This window comes from Sminthopsis crassicaudata, chromosome X (genome assembly GCF_048593235.1).
Source record: "Sminthopsis crassicaudata isolate SCR6 chromosome X, ASM4859323v1, whole genome shotgun sequence".
Taxonomy (NCBI): Eukaryota; Metazoa; Chordata; class Mammalia; order Dasyuromorphia; family Dasyuridae; genus Sminthopsis; species Sminthopsis crassicaudata.
The window spans coordinates 14,127,076-14,152,988 of record NC_133623.1 but is presented as its reverse complement, the minus strand read 5'-3'; the positions used below and the strand labels follow the sequence as shown (position 1 = coordinate 14,152,988).

General features: G+C 39.3%; 1 pseudogene; it reads left to right on the top strand.

The window, feature by feature from the left end:
• LOC141548680 (tyrosine-protein phosphatase non-receptor type 2 pseudogene) overlaps positions 1-22,161 on the top strand; it is a 108,407-nt pseudogene extending 86,246 nt beyond the window's left edge.
• The last annotated feature ends 3,752 nt before the right edge of the window (positions 22,162-25,913 follow it).

The window sequence follows — 25,913 nt, the reverse complement described above, 5'->3', positions numbered from 1 at the left end:
TCAGCTGCAGCTGAGGCTCTCCAGTGAAGCAGAGGGGATTAGCATTTCATTGTGGTGTTACTCAGCCATTCTTCAAAAATACCATTAGAAATGCTGCTATGATGCTCTTGTCTGAAACAATAGTGAGGACTTATTGACAAGTCTCAGCTTGGCTAGTAAGTTTAAAAATGACTTCTGAAAATCTGGCACATTTCCTTTTCCAATTGGCATCCCCTAAAATGGAAGCACTATTGATGTTGGTTCATTAGTACTGAGATGAGTAACTGAATCTGGGAGATGAGAGAAAGTATGGGAGCTGAAAGGGAAGTCCAGGCTGCCACAGATGGCCGTGGCTTTTGGAAAGAGATAATCTTCCAGTCAGAGTTCTCAGGTGGCATTAATCCCATGCTTTGAGTATGAGGAATAATGAATGTAATGAGAATATCCAGAGAGACCAGATTTCCTCTTTGGAATGTACTGCATCTGTGAGATTTGCACAAATATAAGAATAAGCATCGGCCTCGAAAATCCAGAGTCAGCCAGCCAGAGCAAGTCTCTAGGTGCCTTCAGCTTTCAGTGAGAAGTTGCTCCAAAACAGGCTCTGTTTTGTGTCTGTCTCAGGTGCCCCCCCCACCCTCTACAAGCCATGAAGCCAAAAAAGTCTCCCAGGAGTAGCCAAGGTTCCAGAATGGTCAGGCTTACTCCAAGCAACTAATCCAATCCTCGGGTTTAAGTACAATCGGATCACTTCCTTTTGGCTCTGTTATTAATTCCACACTCCTGTGCAGCCAATGAGAGCCAGAATTCAACACATTTTGCATTATCTTGTTTTTAGTATTTGTGATACATTAACTGTTATGACACGTGTTCATGTATAGCTTGGGACTTCCAATGACTTGAGTTATCTTTCTGATCGCTTCTCCAATCTTCTCCAATCATCCTAGATTGAGTTATGTGTATATGTATCATTTCCCTCTCTCCCCTCAACTCCAGTAATAGCTTTCTAATTGACTTCCCTGGATCCAGTCTCTGCCACCAACCTGCCATGCTGCACATGAGTGCTAAAGTGATATTCTAAATCAGAATTTCTGCCCATCTATCTCACTTATTCCCCTGATAAAGAAGCTTTCTGGCCTCCTTATTGCTTGGAGGAGAAAATGCACCCTCTTCTGTTTGTTAGGCATTCCCAAATTGCATGGATAGTTTTCTTTCCTGATTGATTTCACATTATTCTCCCTCAGACATTCTCCATCCTGCTCCTTGAGGGCAGGATCTGTCTCTTTTTTGCCTACCTATCCTTGGAATATGTAGGGTGTCTGGTAGATAGAAGATGATTAATAAATGTTTGATGATTGATTGATCTCAGCCAAACTGCCTGCTTGATACCCTGATTACAATATTCCATCTGCCATCTCTGTTCCATTATTCAGGCTGTCCCCAGGCTTGTAATTCTCTCTCTTTTCATGTCTTGAATCTCTCAGTCCATTCATGGCTCACATTGCTTACTGTCTTCTGTCAGAAGCCTTTCCACCTGAAATTCCTGTGAATTTATCTACTCTTCCAATATGGAGGTGCCTCAGAGCCAGTAACTGCTTTTAATTTTGGTCTTTTAATTCCTCGGTGCACAATGCAGCATCTGGTACATAATAGGTGTTTAATAAATGTTTGTTGAACTGAAAACATGCTGTTAGGAGTCCACCTGCAGTCAATGTATACTATAGAATACTCCCAGCAGAGACTGTATGTCATCATCGCCTTTAAGGAGGGCTGCTGTGGGCTCTGTACTAACTGACGGGTCCAGAAATCAGAGATCAGAAGTCCCTGGAATAGAATAATAGAAGACCCCAAGATTGTATAACAGAAAACCCCAGAATTGGAGCTGGCAGTCTTCTAGCCTCAGGGTAGCATGGAGCTCAGGAATTAACTTTCAATTTGAAAAAGACTTTTGTAGAGAATTTTAGGTGATACTAATTTTTCTTGGGTTCCTTGGACTTTATTTTCCTTTGAAAAAGAGATTATGGCTAAATAATACCTGGTCATTTGAGTGTGTCATATTTATGTAAATGCTAGTTGTTGGATGAAGGAATTGTTGCGTTATTGAATAGTGTCTTATCCACAATGGCAGGATCTTCAATAGAAAAACTCAGGCAACTCCAAAAGGCCAGAGAAGCTTCCCACAGGAAGAAAAGGGATGAATGGATTGTGATGTGTTTGTTGAGATCACAGAGGCACCAATGTGATGATGTTTGTACAGAAAAGGATGCTAATCCTGTATTGGCTTGTTTGATAGTGGTGACATTCCTGTGGGAAGAGTGCCAGAAAGAGTCAATATATATTATTTTAAATTTCACTACAAGTTTCTCAACAAAAAATAATCAGAAAAAATTTGGAACAAAAAAAAAAAAAAAGGATTCTAAGTTCGAGGGAAACAACAGTGAACGGTGCATATGGATTGATGAAAAAAGAAATTTCCCCTTCCCTTGAGGAACTTAGAGTTGAATGAAGAGGATGTACTCAAGTCACATACTCAAGTAGAATGTGATTGGGGCTAAGTATTCTAAGAAAATGTGAAGCAAGGAGAACTTAGAAATTGTACTTAAAACCTGACAAGGCACATGGTTCCCCAAGTACTTAGGGTCTTATTCCTGAGGAATCAAATGCACAAGGCCAGGGTTTTAGTGAATGGCCCTTAAAACTGAATGTAGCTATTGAAAAGCTTTTATACAAACAAAATTAATGTATCTAGGAGAAGCTAACTGGGGAAAAAGATCAAATACCTCTGATAAGAGTTTGGTATCAAAACTATATAAACAAAGAATATATAAGAACACAGATCATTCCTTCATAGATGGTCAAAGATCTGAATAAACATTTCTCTGAAGAAGAATCGCAACTATTTTTAAATAAACCATACATTCAAGTTTATTCCAAATCACAAATAATAAGAAAAAATTTGGATCAAAACAACTCTGAGATTTCACCTTTCTCACACCCAACAAACTATCAAAACTGACAAAAGATGGGAAAAGTCAATACTGGAGGGGTAAGGAAGGATGGTCACTCTACTGCATTGTTGATTGAATAAATTGTTATACTGTAAATTGGTCCTACCATTCTGAAAATCAATTTAGAATTATACCAGTGAAGTAGCTAAAATGTCCATATGCTTTGACCCAGATTCTACTACTAGACATATACCCCAAGGATGTTATTGACAAAAAGAGAAGCCCTACAGATGCCAAATTATTTATAGCACCACTTTTATGGTAGCAAAGAACTGCAAACTAAATGGAAACCTATCATTTAATGAATGGCTAAACAAACCAGAGTGCATGAGTATAATGTGCTATAAGAAATGGGCCAATGTGATGACTACAGAGAAGTATGGAGAGAATTGCATGAACTGATGCAAAAGGAAGTCACCTGAACCAAGAAAAGTATATATACAATGACTATGGCAAAATAAATGGAGGGAAAATAAATAAAAAAATAAATGCAAACAACTGAAAATATAAAAGAGTTAAAAAGGAATGTTGCAAAAGTAGGAAGAACAAGCTAGACCCCAAAGAAAAAAATAGAAGACATCTCCCCACTTAGTGAAAGCACTTCATGAGAGTGGCACATTAGATGTATGGTCAGAGTTTGGGGGAGAGAGGAGGGGTGATATATTGATTGGTTTGGCTGATTTTTTTCTCTACTTCCTCTTTTTCTTTTTTAAAAAAATTTCTTGTTATAAGAAGTGGCTCTATGGGAAAGACAAGGGCAAGGAATACAACAAAGGGAAATTTAGTCAGAGTAAAAGCATGCTATTCCCCTGTTCTCTGCCTTCTCATACTTCACTGAGATTGAGGCCATCTGACATCAACATCCTTAGTTCTCTATCTCCTGTTCTCAAACCTTCCTTTGCTTTTTTACTTAGCTTAGTTCTTTACTCTTTCACTCCTTCCCTTCCCTTCTGTAAAAGATGAATTATCTCCTCTAAAGGTCTACTTGCTTCCTGGATTTTATTCCTTCTCACTTCCCAAACCTCACTCCAGCCATCACCACTCCTAACCCAATGCATCTCCAGTCTCTGATACTCCCTAACCTCTTCCTATCTGCATAGAACTATGTTCATTCATGTCTTCAATTCTTTGACTTTCTCATGATCCTACTCTTCTTCCTATCCCACTCCCAACTATACCTCCCCTTCACAGCTTAAACTTGTCAAAAAATTCATGTTTCAACAAATGCAATTCAGCTATCATGCATTGTGTCCACCCATGATGTATATAAAGGTCCTAAGCTAGACACTGTGGAAACAAAGGCAAAAATAAAAAAGATCCTGCCCTGGAGGAGCTTATAGCCTTCTTGGAGTTTAGGATGTAGAAACAGATAAGGATAATGTTTTATGTATAAGCATACCTGGGGATTTTAAGATAGAACAGTAAGCAAAAGGCATCTCAGGAAAGACTTAATGGAAGAGGTAGCAACCGAGCTAAATACTGAAAGAAGATAAGGGATGCAATGGGCAGAGATGAAGAAGGCCAGAGAAGGGCACGTAGGAGTATGGAATCCCCAAATGGTGTACCCGGCTAGGGCCACAGCCAAGAAGCCAGCTGAGATAGAACACAGAGTGCTTGGCAAAGAGTACCACTAAATTTGAAACAAGGCTGAAAAGGAGAAATGGGGCCAGGTTGGGAAAGGTCTTAAAATGGAAGGCTGAAAAGGTTGCATTTCATCCAAGAAACAATAGGGCATGATCAGAGAAAGACAGACAAGTATTTGAGGACTTCAAATTTAACATTAGACAGTATGGTATTATATAACAGCAAAATGAACAAAACCCCCTACTATTGTGATCTGGACTACATTTAGAGGAACCTGGATTCCAGGAAACCAAGCAGCCACCTAGTCACATGATTTCTATCTCTGGAGTATCTCTAGAATTAATCCTCCTTTCTATTCTTGAGTTCAACCCCTCCATGCCCTAGCTTCTTAAACTGTGGGTCGCAACTCCATAGAGGTCTTATAACTTAATATGAAGCTCATGAAATTATGATTTATTCTCAATTAATGTTTCATTTTTGTATACCTATTTTATATACCTGTGGATCCCGGGTCACATAAAAATTTCTCAGATGAAAAAGGATAGTGAGTGGAAAATGTTTAAGGAGCCCTGCTCTATACTCCCCTTGTGGACTCCTGCATTAGCCTTATCAAAGGCCTCTCCATTATTTCCTGTCATCTGAGCTTGTCTCCCAAGAAAAGTCCAGATGTTTTCCAAATGAGGGTATACTGGAGCCAGCAAAAAGGGCTTCAGGAAAAACAGCTTCAGAAACTGACAAAATCAGGGCTTGATTTTTGGGTTCTTGTTGATGGTATAGATTTTACAGATTGATGGAGAAAATGTGAATGAATTATGCAGATGAAACTTAAAAGTGTGTGTGTACATTTCTTCCCTACCCTCCCAGCTTGTTATTAAACATTTATGAGCAAATTGAAGTTATAGTCCTCATGCTACATTTTTAGCCATGTATCTTATCATCCTGTGATCATCATGTGCTCCTGCCAAAATGGACAAGTGTTTGCGTTCTCTCTGCTTCCTGCTATTCCCTAATATTTGGGATGCCTTCTACCACTTGGTCTCCAAGTACTAAATACCTCCTCAACCTTCAAAGCCCCTTCCTCCGGGGAACCTTCTTTGATTCACCCCACTTGGCAACAATCTCTTCCTATCTGCCACCTCTGCCTCATCTCAGACATCTCAAGCTCAAGGCTATATAACTTTCTTATTCATTTCTCATGTCATATTATATATTCTAACCTTCTGTGTCGGTATCCTCTACATCCCATGTATAAACTCCAGCAAATCCTAAAGTTCACACCAAAACAAATGGTGATCAAGAAATGCAATGAGAACTACTATAAGAGACTGTCTGCTACCCCAGAACTGCACAAAAATCAGACAGAAATTCACAGATAATAGGAAAGGGGACTGCCAGTAAGGGCAGTATCAGCACAAGCAAATAGAGATGGGCTATGTATCCTGCAATAATCTCTGTTCCAAGGTGGCAAGAGTGGATAGCACATCAACAAAGACCCAGGAAGGTCAGAAAGGCCCAGTGCATCAGAAGGTCCAAAGGTAGGGACCATGGAAGCCTATTCTGCCCCCTGATCCAACTCCTAGTAACTAGTTTGATGTGGTATTGCTTAGACCAGACAGCTTGTGCCCAGGGCCTCTATGATCCCTAGAACTTTCTTTTGAGATTCCATAGAGATCCCTGAAGCTCTTGCCCTCAGAACCCCAAAGATATGGGAAGGGAGGCAGTTAACCCATGAAAGTAGAAGCCACTGAAGGAATCTGGGGAAAAAGTGAAAGGGGCCAACCACTTCTCAAAAAGAATGATGACAGGCAGAATCTGATTCAGGGTATAAAGCTCCATTTCCAGGGCTAAAACTGGTGAGATGAGTAAATCAAGGAAGCCACTGACCAATATCAAAAATTATGGTAACTCTCTAGATCTGCCTTCCTCCTATAAAGGGGGCAAGCAACAACTGTAAACAGTGACTCAGAGGTAAAAGTAGATATTCCACATAGCCTACAGGAATCTAGAAGAAGCAAAGCAAGAGAGAAAATGAAATAAAAACCTTGGTAGGAGAATAAAGAGCTTAGAAGAAACAATGGTAAATCTTACACAAGTAATAGAATCCCTGAAAACTAAATTAAACCAAATAGTGACTCTTATGAGATGGCAAGAAATATTTTTTTAAAAATACAAAAGACTGAAAAATAGAATAAAATGTAAAAACCTGATTTAAAAAAAAAAAACCAAGTTAGAAAACAGGTCAAAGAGAGATATCTTAAGAATCACCAGATTCCTTAAAAATTATGATTTTTTAAAAAGTCCAGAAGCTATATTTCAAAAAATCATCTATGAAAACTACTTGGATCTGTTAGAACAAAATAAACATAAAAGAGGCCTGCTGATCACTTCCTGGAAAATTGTAGGAATAGTCCCATTACTGTGATATTGAAAATCTAGAGCACAAAAAAAGAAAATGTTACAAGCATCCAGAAAGAAACAGTTCACATACTAAGGGACCACACAGAATACCCAGCAGCTTTTATTAAAACCAAAGATTTTAAAATACAATTTTTCAAAAAGACAAAAATATAGGCTCACAACCAAAAATAACATCTTGAAAAGCTGACCTTTTGGTGGAAAATGAGCCTTTCTAACATTTTTGATGAACAGACCAGAGCTGAGTAAGAACTCTAAAATATGAACACAAGAATCAAGAGACACCTAGAAAAGCCAATTCATTTGAGCGTTTGAAAGGGGCTGGATGATGGCATTTAGTGCCAGCATCCTAATAGGGCAGAGGTTCTTAAGCTGGGGGCCAGAGATTCCCCAAGGGTCCACAGATAGGTTTTTGGGGGGGAGTTCTGTAGATTTTTATTTTATTTTTTTTTCTGTAGATTTTTAAAAAATAATTTTCAGTATGATTGTTTTTCTTTGTAATACTTTGCTTTCTATTTTATGCATTTAAAAGCATTATCAGAAAATGGCTTTACCAAATTATCAGAGGAATCAATGACCCAAAAAAGGTTTAGAACTCTTGGGAATAAAAGAGAGAAGAAACAAGTGTCCCTTTAGAACCTTCATATCTTCAAAGGTTCCAAACCAAAAAACTGAACCACTTCCACTTGAATTGTAAGATCCTAAAGATCATCTGACAAGATAAGGTACAGAACATTGAGATCCTGTCTAGAACCCAACTGCCAAACATCCCAACTCTCTTATAGAGACGACAATTCAGATGGGCTGGCTGCAGAGTTTGAGTGCTAAAATGAATGCTGACCCCCAAAAGATTATGTAACAGAGAACACGCAAGATAAGCACTCACATGAAAAGTCAGAAGAAATGCTGTAAGAACAATCTCAAGGTATCTCTGAAAAACTTTAGTCTTGATTATGAGACATGGGAAATGTTGCTACTGGACAGTACAGCATGGCATGCCCACATCAAAGAAGGCTTTGCCCTCCAGGGGCAAAGCAGAATCAAAGGAAACCTGAGCTGTGTGAACCCAGCCATTTCTACCCTAAATGTTCTAAGGAGCTACTTGTGTCCAATCTGCAGTAGGGCCTTCCAAACTCATATTGGACTGCTTGGCCACAGCTGAACACATCATACTCTATATCCAGTATTGTGATTACCATTGTTTCCTTTGAAAATGAAGGATGAACAATAGCAAGAGCATCTTCAAAGGCCACTGAATCAAAGAAAAAAAGAGGACCTGGCAGTGGATTGGCTCTGTTCTGAGGGCTTTAAAAGGGGAAAAAGAAAGGAGGGTAAAAGGAATACACTAATTTACAAAAGAGGATAAATGAATTAGAATTGACAACTTCTCATTCCTGGATTATGGGAGAAGAGTTTATAAACATGGAGAGAAGTACCAAAAACAGACTGAACAGCACACACAGAGTTTGATTAGAAATGCATCAAATTCAATGGGGAAATAAGCAGGAATTGGGAAGGGTGGGGCGCTGAGGAAGAATAATACAAGGGAGGGAGTAGCTCCTGGATTCTGAAAGAGAAATCAAAAGGGATTGGAACCTAAATGGGTATTATGTTAATATATAGCTATAATGGAATAATACTGTGCCATAAGAAGTGATAAGAGAAATAACTGTAGAGAGTCCTGGGTAGTATAAACTGATAGAAAATGAAGTGAACAGAAGCTGAAGAACAACTGATAAAAGGCCTACAGTGTTGTAAAAAAAAACAAAAACAAAAACAAAACTCAAAACTAACTTCTGAGATATTTAAGAACCCTGATGAAATGCAGTGATTTACTATGTCTCCAAAAGACCTCCCATGAAGCATGTTGCTTGTCTCTTGACAGAAAAGTGATGGACTTGTTTTGGTCATGGCTTCTATGTGAATCTGTTTTGCTCGACTATGCTTATTTGTTATAAGGATTTTTCATCTTCTCTCTTAATTTAATTCAGCTAGAGAGTAATAATGATTGGGGGTTAGCAATCATGATGTCAAAAAAAAAGTATTGCAGAGATGTTCATTTCACAGAAAGGAACAGAAGGAAGTTCAGAGTGAAGCACACACAGGATAGTTTTGATAGCAGTGTGTAGAACTGTTATATATCCCTTTAAAAAAAAAAAACACAAGCAGTATTAAATGGAAATTCACAGTTCCATATACAATCCTCTATTTGTTTCCTGCTACGTGTATAAAAATGCTCTTGTTTAATTGTTTAAGTTCAGACTAATTTTTTAAAGGAAAGCACAACCTCCACAAATAAGAAGGTAATAATCTGCTCTTGTCCTTGTCAGACCACAACTAGAGTCAAGTATACTATAAACGAATTATGAGGCTGGAGAACAATGAAAGGAGGGCAGCTAGGATTGAGGGATTTGGACTCTATGCTGTATATGGTTTGGTTGAAATAATTTGGGATGTTGTCAAGGCTAGAGATGAGAAGATTCTACTAGATAAAGTAACTGTCATCAAGTATTTGAGGAGCTGTTAGGTTGAAAAAGGATGAAACTTGTTCTGTTTAGACCAGAGAGAAGAATTGGAAGCAATGGGTAGAATTGTCAAAGAAGACAGTTTAGACTTAATGTCAGAAAAAAAAATTTCTGACACTTCGGACTGTCCACAGTAGTATGATTTGTCATAAAAGGTAGCAGATTTCCCCTCGTTGCAGAGGCTGGATGGTCCTTCTCAGATAAGTTGTAATAAGGATTCTTGTTGCAATATAGATTGGACTAGAAGACCCTTGACACATACATAGTTTAAAATCTATGAGTCTGATCTAGTAATTCCCTGCCCTTGATTGCTCTCATTGTATCACTAACTTCCCCCTGGCCCATTCTCTTTAATACTGATGTTCTTCTTCAGTATTATATATATATACATATATATATATATGTGTATATATATACATATATACATATATGTATATATATACACACATATATATATGTATATATATAATGTATATATATGTATATATATACATATGTACACACATATATATAATATTTATTACATATAATATATATTATATAACTATATAATATTTATATATATATATATATATATATATATATATATATATATTTATACTTTGATGGGAGGGGAGAAGAAGAATGACATGTTTGGTTTTTTACCCAAATTAGCCAAAATAGACAGAGAACGGGAAAGGGAAAATATCCCTGTGATTATTACATACTCTATTCATAATAGTTCAAATAAATCAAAGATTAATTGCACTCATCAGGTCTAGACTCTGTCTGGTTTCTAAATTTCTAGCACTAATTTCAATTTCATTCAGAAAGTGGAGAGTGGAATACTCCTCAGTGTGACCATGAGACTACAAATTTTGATCAGTCTTAATCTGAATATATTGTTGGAGTGGGCTCTATTAAGGGAAACTTGGAGGGACCTCTACAAACTCCTGCTGAGTGAACCGAACAGAACCAGAAAGAAAGAAACATATGCACAATGAACGTTATAATGTAAAAGTGGGCAATTTCAAAAGCCAGCAGAACTCTGAGTAACATGATGCTTAATAATTACATCAATTGGCAAAGCATACCTCCCTTCTCCCAAAGGAAAGGTGGTAGATTATAAGTGCAGAATGAAGGAAAACTTGCCAGATATAGTCAATGTGCTGTTTGTTTTGCTTAACTGTACTTTGTACTTTGTAGTTAGATGGTGCAGTGGACAGAGTGGGGGGGGCAGGGGGGAAGGGGGCTGGAGTCAAAAATCACTTCCTAGCTGTGTGATCCTAGGCAAGCCACTTAACTATTTGCATCAGTTTCCTCATCTATAAAATGAGCTGGAGAAAGAAATGGCAAACCACTCCAGTGTCTTTGGCAATAAAACCCCAAATGGGGTTATGAAGAATCATACACAGCTAAAAAAAAAATCAACCAACAGAACAACAACTTTGTTGCTTGATCTACTGTGGAAGAGGTGGTAGTGGTGGTGGTGGGTTCAGGGAGTCATTGGGAAACAACACCTATGTTTTTAAAGCACCAATAAAATATTTAAATTTAATTTAAAAATATTTTAAAATAATATTTAAAAGGAAGGGGAAGAAAATTAAATTTCTTTAGATTTCATTTCCTGGGGATTGAACCCTAGCTCTCAGTCCCAGACTATCCATGACATTGTTAGCCCAACAATGTCTCGGTTGCTTTTTTCACTTTTAAAGCAATTGAGTTGAAATCAGGTAGCTCCAATCTGCCTCTCACATGCATGTTTGCACATTGCTAGCTGGACTACATGTCACAGGGTAACCATTTCCCCAGTTGCACATGGCCACATACAGCAACTCTTCCATCAGCAAGACACCTTACCCCTTGGACTAAAACACAGCCTCTCCAATACTACTGACAAAGCCAAAAGGGTTTAAGAGTCAAATTGCTCTTTTAAGGCCTTTCTTCCCTATTCACTGACCTCACCTCTGAGGCTCTACCTGTGACATCAGGGATTCCCTCCAACTCCAGTAGTCCCTGTGTAAAGGCCAGAGTTCAGATGAGTGGAAAGGTAGCCCAGAAGGTGAGTCGTTTTCCCCCAAGATTTTAGCAAGTTGGTATATTTATTTAAACCCCACTGGCCAAATGTATTTAAACCCAACATGCCTTAGAGAAATGCCCCACAAGAAAGCGAAACAAATTCAACAGTGGAAATAAAAAGAGAAAACAGCATTTGGGAAATGCTGAAACAAAATTACTTTCCACAGCCTGCCCTAGAGATCTGCAGATAAAGAGCGATGGAGCCATGTGTTAACAGTTAAACTGGGCAATCGACTGAAATACTGGTGTCCTTGATATAAGCCTTGCACAACCGAATTTGCTTTTTGTGCTTTGAGGTTCTTGGCTTTGGTTTTCATTTTTAATGAACAACTAAGCCCCAGCCAGACAGCTCCACGTGTGTTCCATGAAAGCAACTGCTCCATCTGAAGTTGGATTTTAAAGTAACAGCCCAAGCTTCTTTAATCATATCATTTTATTTAAAAAAAAAAAAACATTTCCAATGAGAAACAGGATCTGAAAGACTTTGTTCTCTCTGCTACATGTATATTTCAAAAGATCATGTGTGTTATTCCAACCCTGTACATTTCAAATTGATCTGTAGTCAGTAATTCGTTTAAAAAAAACCTACAGGGATGAAATTGTGGATTTTAGCACCTTTAAATTTAGTGCCCAAAGAAAACTTGCTTAATTAAAAGAAGAACCGTTAGGTATTTGCATGCATCTATTTTAAGAACATATAACTAACATGTGATGAGTCACTTTAGTAGACTTTTTAATTAATATAGTAATTAGATACCCCAAACTGATAAAACACAACGTTTTCTTTTTCTTTCCTTTCTTTCTTTTTCCTGCTTATATGCTATGATGTCTTATTTAGCTTTCCTGGCCAAAAGATGAAACTCATTTCTGTCATCACTCCTAGTCTTGGAACTTGATATTATTAAATGACAAAAGCCTTAGACTTGGTAGAAAATATCCATCACCTCTCTTCCTTTATTTCCTCATCTTCTGAATTTCAATCGATGGCCTTAAAAACAATTAACGGAAAACCTCATGTTGATAATTTTCTTTATGAACCCATTGTCTGGAAATAAAATGTAAGAATGCCATACTTAGAAAGGTAAGAAATCAGTCCATCAAGAGAGACTCTGGATTTGTTCGTGTGCATTTGAGGCCTGGGGATCATGTGGAAAATAGCCAGAGATGATTTGGTCTCCCTCAGAGTACATTTCAAGAACACTGGGAGAACCAAAAGGGAATAAAGAGAAAGGATTTATTTAAAAAGAAGTTGTTGGTACAAAGTGGAAAGTTCTGCTAAAGAGTATATTTGTTATCCCTGATCACATGGAGCTCTGGGTGATATGAAGGTGTGAAAGGTGAATGATGTGGAAAATATCCTTTCTCTCCCCTCATGTCTCTCTTAAAGAGACTGTACAAAGTATCTATTGGGTTGATTACTAGATCTGGAGTCAAGAAGATAACTCAGGCTCCAATCCCGCTAAGGTTACTTATTTATTGACCTGATTTATTGCCTTAGATTACAATCTGCAAAGATGGAGGAAATTCTGATGGGGTGGGAGAGATGGTTACCTTTGACAATCCCAGAGACTGTATTTAAAGCTGGAAAGGATCCTATAAGTCATCTAGTTCGATCCCTTCATTTTCAATGGAGAGAACAGCAGTGGTGACCTGTGTCCAAAACATATGGCTATTAAATGGTATACCTGGGAACATACATGGTATTCCTACATGTCTATTTGAAAGACATTTTGAAGCAAAGTCCCGTTCTCCATAAACCAGAAAAGGCCTTCTAAAAATATATAGCAATGCAGAGCAAGGTTGTCTTTTTTCAAAGGTGCTAAAATCCCTGCCCACACTTTCCTCAGAAAAACAACTGTAGGTATGCATTCACTGGGGAACAAAGAGGTAAGCGTTTCCAGACAGAAAAGGTCCCAGAGTAAAGGTCATTTTTCAAACTATTCTGTCCAGCCACATCTTTCCTTTGGTCTTTTCATGGCCTATCTGAGCACAAGATGTCATGGGGACCATGAGAGAGGGCAAATATTTGTCAGTGAACAACATGTAAACTACTTGCTGAGTGCAAATATTCTTACACTTCCCTTCTACAGTCTTAAAAATCCCCTGAAGAAATCCCCAGAGACTGCTGTGCTTACTGTTGATAATGATACCAGAAGTGGTGATTTGTATTGTCAGCTTATGAATAAATAAACCCATCTGGTGCATGAAGTATTTCAGCAGCAGTGCCCAGTGACATCGCTGTATGGGCCTATTATTCATGTGAGCCACTAGGTTGCAAGCCCCTCAGGACACTCTCTTACTGTCAACTTCTTGTGTAGCCCTCAAAAGGAAATAAAACGTCTACTTCAGATGGTATATGATACCCAAGTTCTTCTAGGGTCTATACTGATTGTTTCAAAAGTTGACTATATATTGACATCTATGCAAATGTGTTTGAAACATGACTAGTGTGTTCTGGGGGAGCAACAGACTAGCAAAGCCACAATTGTTTTCCGTGCACTGATGGCATTTAATGCTTCATGTGATTTTTTGGGGGGGGTTTTGGGGGGAAGGGGGGAAAAGTGACAGGATCACACAGCTAGTAAGTGTCAAGTGTCTGAGGTTAGATTTGAACTCGGGTCCTCCTAACTTTGGGGATGGTGCTTTATTATTAATTTTTTACTCAAAACACCTTGGTACATATGAGCAGTTCTGGTGGATTAAATCAAAAATAAGGCTGTGATCAGTCAGAGGTGCTCTGTTTGGAGGCACTGCGGTACTGCGGAATGAACACTTACTTGTGTATCTTCAGAAGAGATGATGAGTAGGGATCATAAGCAGGATATTTTATTTGTACTACAAACTAATCATTAAGGGAAGTTCAGGAATAGTGATGCAAAGAAAGTCTGTCCCATTCCTATGTAACAGAGAATAGCGCTGAAGGTTTGGGGATAGATGTGGTGACATTTTAATTTAATTATTAAGTGGTCATGATTAGCAGTTTCCACAAATGTCCTACTCAAGACTTTATTGTGGCATTTTGGCTTCTCGAGACTGCCACTAGAACCAACGTTGTGACAGGCCCCTCCAGATGGAAAGATTTTACAGATGGCTACAATGATGACTTAGCCAAGGATTAGGTTAGCTATCTTTCAAGGGACTGATTACCAGGTTAATTAACAAGCATCCAAATATCAATTGGTGAGATACTAAATTCATGAGGATTAATTGCCAAACTCAAAGACCATTTTAAGATGCCATTGCAGATAACCATTTTGGATTTTTCTTTTTTGAAATCATTGGTTAGGAGAGTTGGTTTATTTCATTACAAATTTTTCAAAAAAAAAAAAAAAAACCAAAAACCTAACTTGTTTGATCTTTACCCTAGTAGACTTTGGTGAGTATGCTAACAACCTAAAGGCATGTAGTTTGCTGAATATTCAAAACTTTCAGGATAGCTTTATGATGGTGATAGCAAAGAGCAGTTTTGTTGTTCAGAGTATATGACACTTCATGGCCCTATGTAGGGTTTTCTTGGCAAAGATAATGGAATGGTTTATCATTTCCTTCTCCAAATTATTTTACAGATTAGGAAACTGAGGCAAACAGGGTTAAGTAACTTGTCCAGGGTCAGCTGGAATTTGGATTCAGGTCTTCCTATGTTCTATTCAGTGAGTCATCTAGAAGTAGAGAGGACAGTAAGTGTACTTACTATTTCCCTAAATACCAATTCAATTCCATTTGAATTCAAATGACTTTGAAATGAAGGGGGGGAGGGGGAGATCTTAGACTGGTAATTTTCTAAGTTTTCTTTTTTTTTCCCCCAAAGGAATAGCTGTAGAGATATCTACTTAAAATTCAATTGAGACTACTTTTTAATCTATAATCTTATATTTGTTTATTTATCTACCTATTTATGTATAGCCAAGAGTCTCTGGGAAATGGTTGTGATTTCTCTATTTTGAGAGCAAAACTAGTTCTTTCTTTGTTAAATTAAAAAAAAAAGAAGATACTTTGTGAGGGTGAGAGGTGGAAAATATGTGAAGCTGACTTTTGTCTGAAAACTGGAATCATTCTTGATATAGACATTTAGCAGGGGCAGAATTACATTAAAAGGTAGGACTTTCAATCAGGAAAAACAGTTTGAACTTTCTAAAGTACTTGAAGTGGCTGCTTAGATTTTGGAAGAGGTGGTATCCACATTGGTGGAGGGAGTTTCCACACTAGGAGTTTCTTACAGTGCAATAAGAGGAGTAGGAAGGAGAGAGACAGAGACAAAGATTATTTTAGCTAAGCTGCTTTGTGTAATACATAAATTTTTAAAATGTTGTCTATGCCTAAAACTATATTATAAAGCAGTGGTCATCAAAACCATTTGGAACTGGCTAAGAAATAGAGTAGTCAATCAGTGGGACAGGTTAGGTTCATGGGACAAAATAGTCAATGACTATAGCAATCTAGTGTTTGACAAATACATACCTTGGGATAAGAACTCACTATTTGACAAAAACTGCTGGGAAAATTGGAAGCTAGTATGTCAGAAACTAGGCATTGGCCTACACCTAACACCATAAACCAAGGTAAGGTCAAAATGGGTTCATGATTTAGACATAAAAAGTGATATTATTATAAGCAAATTAGAAGAACAAAGGACAGTTTACCTCTCAGATCTGTGGAGAAGGAAGGAATTTGTAGCCAAAGAAGAATTCAAGTACATTATTGAATACAAAATAGATAATTTTGATATTATTAAGTTAAAAAGTTTTTGTACAAACAAAACCAATGCAGACAAGATTAGATAGGAAGCAATAAACCAAGAAAAAAAATTTACATTCAAGGGTTCTGCATAAAGGCCTCATTAATAAAATATAGAGAAAATTGACTCAAATTTATAAAAATTCAAGCCACTCTCCAATTGATAAGTGGTCAAAGAATCTGAACAGACAATTTTTAGATAAAGAAATTGAAACCATTTCTAATCATATGAAAAAGTGCTCTATCACTCTTGATCAGAGAAATGCAAATTAAGACAACTCTGAGGTACTACCGTACACCTCTCAGATGGGCTAAGATGATAGGAAAAGATAATGATGAATGTTGGGAGGGGATGTGGTAAAACTGGGACTCTAATACATTGTTGGTGGAGTTGTAAACTGATCCAACTATTCTGGAGAGCAATTTGGAATTATGCCCTAAAGGCTATCAAACAGCATATCCTTTGATCCAGCAGTATATCCTTGTATCCCAAAGAGAACTTAAAAGAGGGAAAGGGACCCACATGTGCAAAAAATGTTTGTGACAGCCCTTTTCATAGTGGCAAGAAACTGGAAACTGAGTGGATGCCACTCAGTTGGGGAATGGCTGAATAAGTTATGGTATGAAAGTTATGGCATATTATTGTTCTGTAAGAAATGACCAGCAGGAGGATTTCAGAGAGACCTAGAGAGACTTCCATGAACTGATGCTAAGTGAAATGAGCAGAACCAGGAGATCATTGTACATGAAACAATAAGACCATATGATGATCAATTCTGATGGATATGGCTCTTTTTTTAAAAATAATTTTAATTAACTAATTAATTGCTTATAGTAAAGCTTTTTATTTGCAAAACATGGACATGGCTCTTTTTAATAATGAGATGATTCAGGCCAGTTCCAATGGTCTTGTGATTAAAAGAGCCATCTACACCCAGAGAGAGGACTGTGGGAACTAAGTATGGAACATAACATAACATTTTTACTCTTTTTGTTGTTGTTTGCTCACATTTTGTTTTCTTTCTCATTTTTTTTCCTTTTTGATCTGATCTTTCTTGTGCAGCAAAATAACTGCATAAATATGTGTAGAAAAATTGCACACATTTAACATATATTAGATTACTTGCCATTTAGGGGAGGGAGGGGAGAAAAGGGAAGGAAAAATTTGGAACACAAAGTTTTGCAAGGATGAATTTTGAAAATTATCTATGCATATGTTTTGAAAATAAAAAGCTTTAATTAAAAAAAAATAAAATGTATTCTATGGATAGAGTTCAGGGAATCCTGTGAATTTGAATGGGAACAAAATTATATCTCTATTTTAATATAATTAGTTTCCCTTGTAATCCTATGTTTTATTTTATACATTCAAAAACCTTTCTCTGAGAATGGAGTCAGACTTCACCAGATGATGGTGAAAGGGGTCTAGGACACACAAAAAGGTCGAAGGAGTCCTGATGTAGAGAATAGATTTGAAAGTGGACTCAAAATATAGATTTTGATACCTTTAGCCAGTCAATTTATCTCTGAACCTCTGGTCCTCAGCCCCCAAAGGGGACAGTAATAGTAGCATTTATCTTGCAAGGCTTGATGAGATAGGTATGCCAGGTACCTTAAACCTTAGTGTTTGTAAGATACTAAAATTTGTGACTGGATATTCACCTCTATTGGGTAGAGGTGGGGATAGAGTTTTTACCCTCATTACCACATTTGAGGTACCCACCTGAAATCTATCAAAATCAAATCTATGTAATCTATGAGAAAATAACAAGAGATAGATAGGGTTAGAGGTGAGACTTGAACCTTTGTATTTTTGACTCCAGGCTTAGGATGTTACTATGTAAGAGGCTATACGCTGTATTTTCCTTAATCTTGAACTGCAATGCTAAGATTTTCCCCAAACCTTTTCATAGCAAGCTCTTCTCCCCTCTCTGACCCCATCCCTTGCCCCAGGGTGATAACACCTTAACTCCTGCAAGATTGTCTCAGAGGAAGGAAGACAAATGGAAAAGTTGGATCTGGGTCCACCATGGGTACGTCTAGGAAGTTGGGGACGGGGCCTCACTTATGGAGGTTTCCCCTTATTGAATTAACAATGGATAGCTTTTGGAAGTTTTCTCTTCTCCCCCTTCACCTCAAATATAATTAAATCTTGGTTGACATTGGTAGAGTATCCACTAGAGGAACAGCACACAAAAATTAATGAAATCTCAAAGCTTTACTGGCTTCGGAGCCATTTTATTTTATAGTTGATAAGCAGAAGGGGGTGGGGCCAAAAGGCACGCATGCTCACAATGGGAACTGGGCGGAGCCTGTAACCTAGGGGTAACCAGGTAACCATCTTCGAGCGGGTTCTCCTCATAGCTGGTCTCCCGGCTCACTCTGAGCGCCTCGAAGTCAGCTGTCCTCCTCAGAAACTGCCCTACTCACAGATTTTTCTCTTGTCCTCGACAACTTTTTGTTCTTTTGTCCTCCTGGGAGACCTTTTGGTCCTCAGAGACCAATCCTCGAGCTTTTTCCTCTCTTCTGAGACTAGGAGCCTTTTTCTCCTCAGAGACCTGCGGCCTTTTCCGGAGACTTCTCTCAGCGCCATTTTGCTCTCCTGGGAGACTTATTCTCCTCAGAGACTTTTCCCCTTCTTGGAAGATTTTTCTCCTCAGACTTATTTTATCCCCTAACTTTTTTCAAGAGACTTTTTGCCTCCTCAGAGACTTTTCCTTTGCCTCCCCAGAGACTTTTCACCTCCCCGGAAATTTTTCCTTCCCAGTTCCTCTTCCCCTTCCCTTTTCCTCTTCCCCTCCCCCACCTGCCATAGGAAGTGACCGTTAGCGCCGCCATCTTGCCTCGCAGCAGCACCACCGTTATCCTCCTCGAAGTTGTGGTCGTCATCAGCAAATATCCGGTCAGTGACGTGTGACTGAGTGAGTGTGACCCTGTCTGTCCGTGGGTCTATGTGGGTCAGGCCTTCACCTCCCTCCCCAGCCCTTGCTCCACTGGTCCTCCTCTCTCGGGTGGGTCCCCTGCCCTGTTCATCAGATCCCTGCCTTATGTGGCCTCACAGTAGGCTTCTTCATCCCCTACCTCAGGTGGCCTTGTGCTAGGCCTCCTCCGTCACCATCACAGGCGGCCTCGCGCTAGGTCTCCCCAGCCTGCTGCAAGGCCTCCTCGGCAACTATTTCAGGTAGTCTCGCGCTAAGCCTTTTCGGCCCCACCTCAAGCAGCCTTCTGCCAGGCCTCCTAGGCCTTCCGGGAGGCCTCCTCCACCATCACCTCAGGTGACCTTGCACTAGGCCTCCTCCACCACCACCTCAGGCGGTCTAGTGCTAGGCTTCCTCCCTCATCAGCATCATCAAGGCCTCATCCACCTGAGTGCCCTACTCTGAGCCACCCTCTTCCTCTTCCCCGCCCCCGCCAGGGCCCCGGCCTAGGCCATTTCCCCTCCCTGCTGCCGCCCTCCCCCTCTCCTCAGGCACCGAAGCGTCATGGCGACACCCACGTCCCCCTCAGACATGGAGATCGCGGAATGGGAATTGGCGTCCTGCAGCACCACTAGCGACACCGCCCCAGGGACCTCCGCTTCCGTGATGATGACCCCAGGCCCAGCGACCTCCTCCGCTTCAGGAATGACAACTCCAGACCCAACGACCTCCGCTCCGGTGATGACGACTCCTGCCACAGCGATCTCCACTGCAGTGCTGAGAACTCCGACCTCCTTGGTGTCCATGGCATCCCTAGGCACAGATGAGGAAGAGGAAGAGGACTCTATGCTGATGAGTTACGGCGTAGTTACTCGGGCTGTCCTCGCCATCGAGCGGGAACTCCATGGTTTAGACGTCAGCAATGGGTGGCCCCAAGCCTTCCTGGAAGTGGCAGACATGTGCCACGACTACCCATACCGTGCTGCTCGAGCCTGGGAGAACAGAGCCCGCAACCGGTACCGGGACGTGAGTCCCTATGATCACAGCCGAGTCCACCTGATGACGGCCATCCCGGCTATGGGAGGAGGCTACCACCCCGGGCTGGGCTTGGCTACAGCAGCGGGGGGAGGTTCCTCCTCTTCCTCCTCGGCCTCCTCGAGCCTGGGAGACCGAGGGGGAGGTGGGGACGAGAACAACGACTATATCAATGCCAACTTCGTGGTGGTGGAGGAGGCCCAGCGGAAATACATCCTGACACAGGGGCCTCTGCCCAACACCTCTGGCCACTTCTGGCTCATGGTGTGGCAGCAGAACACCAGGGGCGTGATCATGCTCAACCGGCTGGTGGAGAAAGAGACTGTCAAGTGCTCCCAATACTGGCCCCCCTGTCAGGGCCAGGTCATACTCTTTGAGGAGGTGGGCATCAGTGTGCAAATGCTGGGGGAAGAAGTGAAGCCCTACTACGAAGTCCACTACCTGAGGCTCGAGAACATGATGACTGGGGAGTCCAAAACCGTCTCCCATTTCCACTACACCAGCTGGCCCGACTTCGGGTGCCGGAGTCACCTGCCTCTTTCCTTGCTTTTCTTTTCATGGTGAGGGAGTCTGGCTCCCTTAACGACGAGGAGAGCACTGTGGTCATTCACTGCAGCGCGGGCATTGGTCGCTCAGGTACCTTTGCTCTGATCGACAGCTGCCTGATCCTGTTGGAGAAGAGAGAGAACCGCTCTTCCCTGAACATCAGACAGGCCTTGGTGAATCTGAGAAAGTACCGGATGGGACTTATTCAGACCCCAGAACAGCTGAGATTCTCCTACGTAGCTATCGTGGAAGGGGCAAAGTACCTCATGGGAGATCAAAGCGTCAGGAAAAAGTGGAAAGCACTTACCCAGGAAGACCATTCTCGCAGTTACAGCTTTGATAGTTCTCCACCTCCAAGTGGAATAACTAAAAAGTGCAAAGCTCTGAAGCTGGTTCTAGATGAAGAAGAAGAAGACTCGACTCGACTCCGACTCCGATTCCGACTCCGACGACCTAGACGACGACTCAGATTATTCCGATCTAGCCACCAGAATGCCAGACTCCGGAGAAGAGAGCTGCGAAACTTCTACCCGCAAACGAAGTCGAGAGGAAGGCAAAGGTGATTCCAGTCAGGAAGAGGGTCACAAAAAGGACAAAAAGTCCAAGGTCCCATCTAAAAGAAAGAAGCCCAATCCACCAGACCTGTGAATAATTGAGGCATCCAAAATACAGCCTCAAACCTCTTCCATCAAAGGGAAGAGAAGGCCTTAAAGATACCTGTTTGCAACATGACCTGTACACATCCACACAAAAGAGCCCCAGGAAGGAAAAAAAAGGAAAAAAAAAGGAAAAAAGGGAGGAACCTTTAGTTAATGTTAAGTGTTTTAGATGTTTTAAAAACCTTTAGAGCTTTAAAAATGCATAGATTAGATTAGCTGTTTACTTTGAAAAGTGCTTATTCAAATTATAGAAAGAGAGAAAATGGAAGAAAACACTTCCATTATGCTACCATTCTTTTGGTATTTTTATGTTTTGGGTAGCATTAAGTTTTTGGTTTTGACTAAAAAAAAATATTCTTTTCTTATTTTAAATCTCATTTTAGTTGCTGAAGGATCACAATCCTTGTCTTTTGAAAAAGTTAATGCTATGTTATAAACTTAATATTGAATAGCAATACAAGGAAAGGGGAGGTTTACATTCCTGGAAATATTTATTTCACTGCTTAAGTTACTTAGTGACTATTTACATTACTTTGCTAGCATTAAATGTTTTAATTGAAAAAATATTAAAGCTTTGAATAGCAACTTTATCATTTGACAAGCATCTTAGTAATTTCAACTAGAGACTCATTTTAAATAATTTATAGCAAACTTAATACTGCATAGCAATACAACTAAATAACTTGTTTAGTATCTATTTACATCAGCAGACAAATATTTATTTAACTATTTAAAGTCAACATTAAATTATTTACAGTACTTACTTAATAACCATTTACGTTATTTTACCAATATTAAATGTTTTAATAATAAGATAGGTATCAGTTTAACATGTGTTTTATTAATTTCAAAGATAGACTGATTTGTAATAATTTGCTATAAGCTTGATATTCATCATAAATAAACTTGCTCAGCAATGATTTGCATTTACATCAATTTAAATTGATTAAAATATAACAATTTTTCAGTATTCAGCAGCTTTCTTGTCTATTTCTTCTCATTTATTTTTCTTTTTATATTGTGCAGTAATACATAATGAAGCCAGAAAAAGAAGATGAAGCAAGGTTTTAACAAACCATATAAGCCAAACAGAATGGGTTATATTTTATCAGTGAATCAAAAAGTAGCCCTTACAGTTGATTGAGTTGGGGAGTAATATGATCAGATGTGGGTTTAAAGCAAGTAAGTTTGGCAGCTGTGTGTGTGTGTGTATGTGTGTGTGTGTGTGTGTGTGTGTGTGTGTGTGTGTGTGTGTGTGTGTGAATGTGTAGGATGCACAGAGATGGAGAGGCTTGAGGGCAGGGAGACCCCCTGACAGCCAAGGTCATTATAGTTTTATTGTTGCCTTTCTGTAGGTCCTAAATGTTAAATGTGATTTCTTATTTTTTTATGTTTTCACGTTCTTTACACTTCCACCAATCTTTACCACTCTATAAAGAAATAAAATTTAACTCTACCCTAAGACTTTGGGGACACCCTATATTACACACAAAAGCAACTTTTAAAAAGTTTAATTTAAAATTACTATCCTCAAGTTATCTATTTAAATCTTACTAAAAAAATTTTGTTTTAATTTCTAGGCATAACTACCTGTTTTCAATATAGTCTGGTCTCATCCCTAACCCTGAGTGAAATAATTAGTCAATACCCTGGATTCACTGTGATCTCAGATGGCTCTTTTCTGTTTTAATTAGTAAGATTCTTCAGGCAACTAAGCTGACAGTCAATGATGAATCCTCCAGTTTGAGCATTCTTTTGGATTGTCTTTCCTCTCTATTTGGCTTTGTGAAAATAATTGAAATGTCTTTTCATGGATTCATTTTACATCAAGGAGCTAAACACAAAAATAGTGATAGAATTTTTTAAAAGCCAACACTTCCCCAATAACCTTCTCTATTCATGGAAAAGCCAGAAGGCGTCTTATGTTTTTGTTTTTGTTTTTGTTTTTAAATACAGCCAATTCTCACCAGGGTGGCTATATACATGAATTTTAAATGTTATCTGTTAACTTTTATTCATAGTTTTCATTACTTAGGAATACACCACATACTTTGTAATAGAGATCAGGAGTAATGTGAATTTATGGCTGACAGGAGTAAGGGTCCATTTTAGGCCTCATTACAGCAGTGGGTGAGGGCTTTAAATGATCCCCAATATTCTGATATGATTAATATGTCCCTTCTCTCCCCTTCCTTCATGGTGGGCTATCGCTAAGCAAATAATCACACTTACCTTTACAACTCGAAGGCACTTGACATGTTATCATTCATTGGGATCTCCCTTTTCTATCCTGTTCTTTTACCAAGTCCCAAGCACTCCACAGCACCTGCTTCAAGCGGCCTCCATGGCTGTTGAAACAAACTGTTGCCTACCTATTCTGCCCAAGGAAGTCTTCGCTTGGGGTAGATGCTCTTCTGACTCCCTGAAGGGTTTGGGACCCCTTAGTTACCCTCAATCTTGTTTGGCCTGTCTTCCAAAAACGGTTTACCTGGCTGGGGCTTCAGCGCTACAACTTTTTAGAGCCACGGGTGAGAATTGAGTGAATCAGATGGACACCAAAGGTGGAAAGCATTCCTGGAAAGGGCTCACTGGCCCTCCCAGAGATATTAGTCTTACCTTGACTTCAGTACAATGAAGCCATTTTGGGCCTCTTTGAAAACGAAGGACAGAATTCAGGCAACTCTGTAAAAGGGTGGTAAAGGGGGTTTCTCAAAGGTTCTGGTGAGAGAGGACAAGTTCTAGCAGATCCTGCTGAGCTGGAAAGGCTTCACATAGGAGTTTGGAGATGAATTGGGTGTCACTCTAAGGTTCAGAGAAGCTCATCGCTAGGATGACTATAGGATGATGAATTTTTCAACCACAGCATTTCTTGAAAGCCTCCTCCTAAATCATAGAGTGTTGTGATCTTCTCCAATGAAGGGAGTGCCCATGTGGATAAAATTACAGATCCTTGGCAAGTAGCAAGATACTGTGTATTATAGTGATCTATGTGTATGTTTCCCCCATTATATAATTAGTTCCATGAGGACAAGGATCCTATCTTTTCTTTTTTTTTTTTAAATTCATTTTTCCAAATTATCCCCTCCCTCCCTCCACTCCCTCCCCCCCCTGGCAGGTAATCCCATACATTTTACATGTGTTACAATATAACCTAGATACAATATATGTGTGTAAATACCATTTTCTTGTTGCACATTAATTATTAGCTTCTGAAGGTATAAGTAAACTGGGTAGATAGACAGTAGTGCTAACAATTTACATTCGCTTCCCAGTGTTCCTTCTCTGGGTGTAGTTATTTCTGTCCATCATTGATCAACTGGAAGTGAGTTGGATCTTCTTTATGTTGAAGATTTCCACTTCCATCAGAAGGGATCCTATCTTTTCTAAACTTTCTATCCTTCTCAACATCTAGCAGAGTATTTTCTGCACAGCAGGTGCTTAGTCAACATTCATTAAATTAACCCTTTTACTTTGGTCTTACTTTAATTCATGCCTGTGGGAAAACTTTGCCTATGTGTTTTCTTTGTGTGTATAACTGTTTCATTCTCATTGAATGAAAAGATGCCCAATGTCTCCAGCTGTGCCTTGGGCATTTCCAATTCATCTGATGACCTCAGAACGGTAATTAAACAGGAGTGAAGTACTCTTTACAGCAAAGCACAGTCCTACAAATATCAGAAGCTACAGGATCCCAAAGGGCACCAAGAAATTGTCAGCTGTTTGGAATCTAATGGGGAATGAAGACATTTATCTCTTTCCAAACTCAATCCTCAACTTCTTTGTATATATTTCTTTTTCTTTCCCTTAAATTTGCAACTCACTCAATACTACTCACTAAATACTGTCTGTCCTCTGAAAGAGACACTGCTGCTAATCAAGAGACTCATTTACTAAATAGGAGGGATTTAAGTGTCACAGAGAATGGAGGTCGTCACATACTGTTGTACACCACTGTTCACCACCACTTTGTTGTTCATCACCACTTTCGGCAGAATTAATTTTTTTTAATTTGTGACTTTTTATTTTTTCCCATCTAATATTTTTCCCAATTACATATAAAGATAGTATTCAGCATTCCTTTTTGTGAGATTTGGGTTCCAAATTTTTTCTCACTCCCTTTTCTCCCCTCTCCCCAGTCCAGCAAGCAATCTAATCTAGGTGGTACATGTGCTCATTTTAAACATTTCCATATTAGTTACATGTGAGAAAAAAATCAGAGCTAAAGCGAAAATTCATGAAAAAGAAAATAGAAAAAAGTGACAACAGTCTACTCTGGTCTGCATTTAGTCTCCATGGTTCTTTCTTTGGATGTGGATGGCATTCTTTATTACAAGTCTTTTGGAATTGTCTTAAATCACTGTATTGCTGAGAAGAGCTAAATCTATTATAGTTGATCAACGCACAATTTTTTTTCTTTTTTTATTAAAGCTTTTTATTTTCAAAACATATGCATGG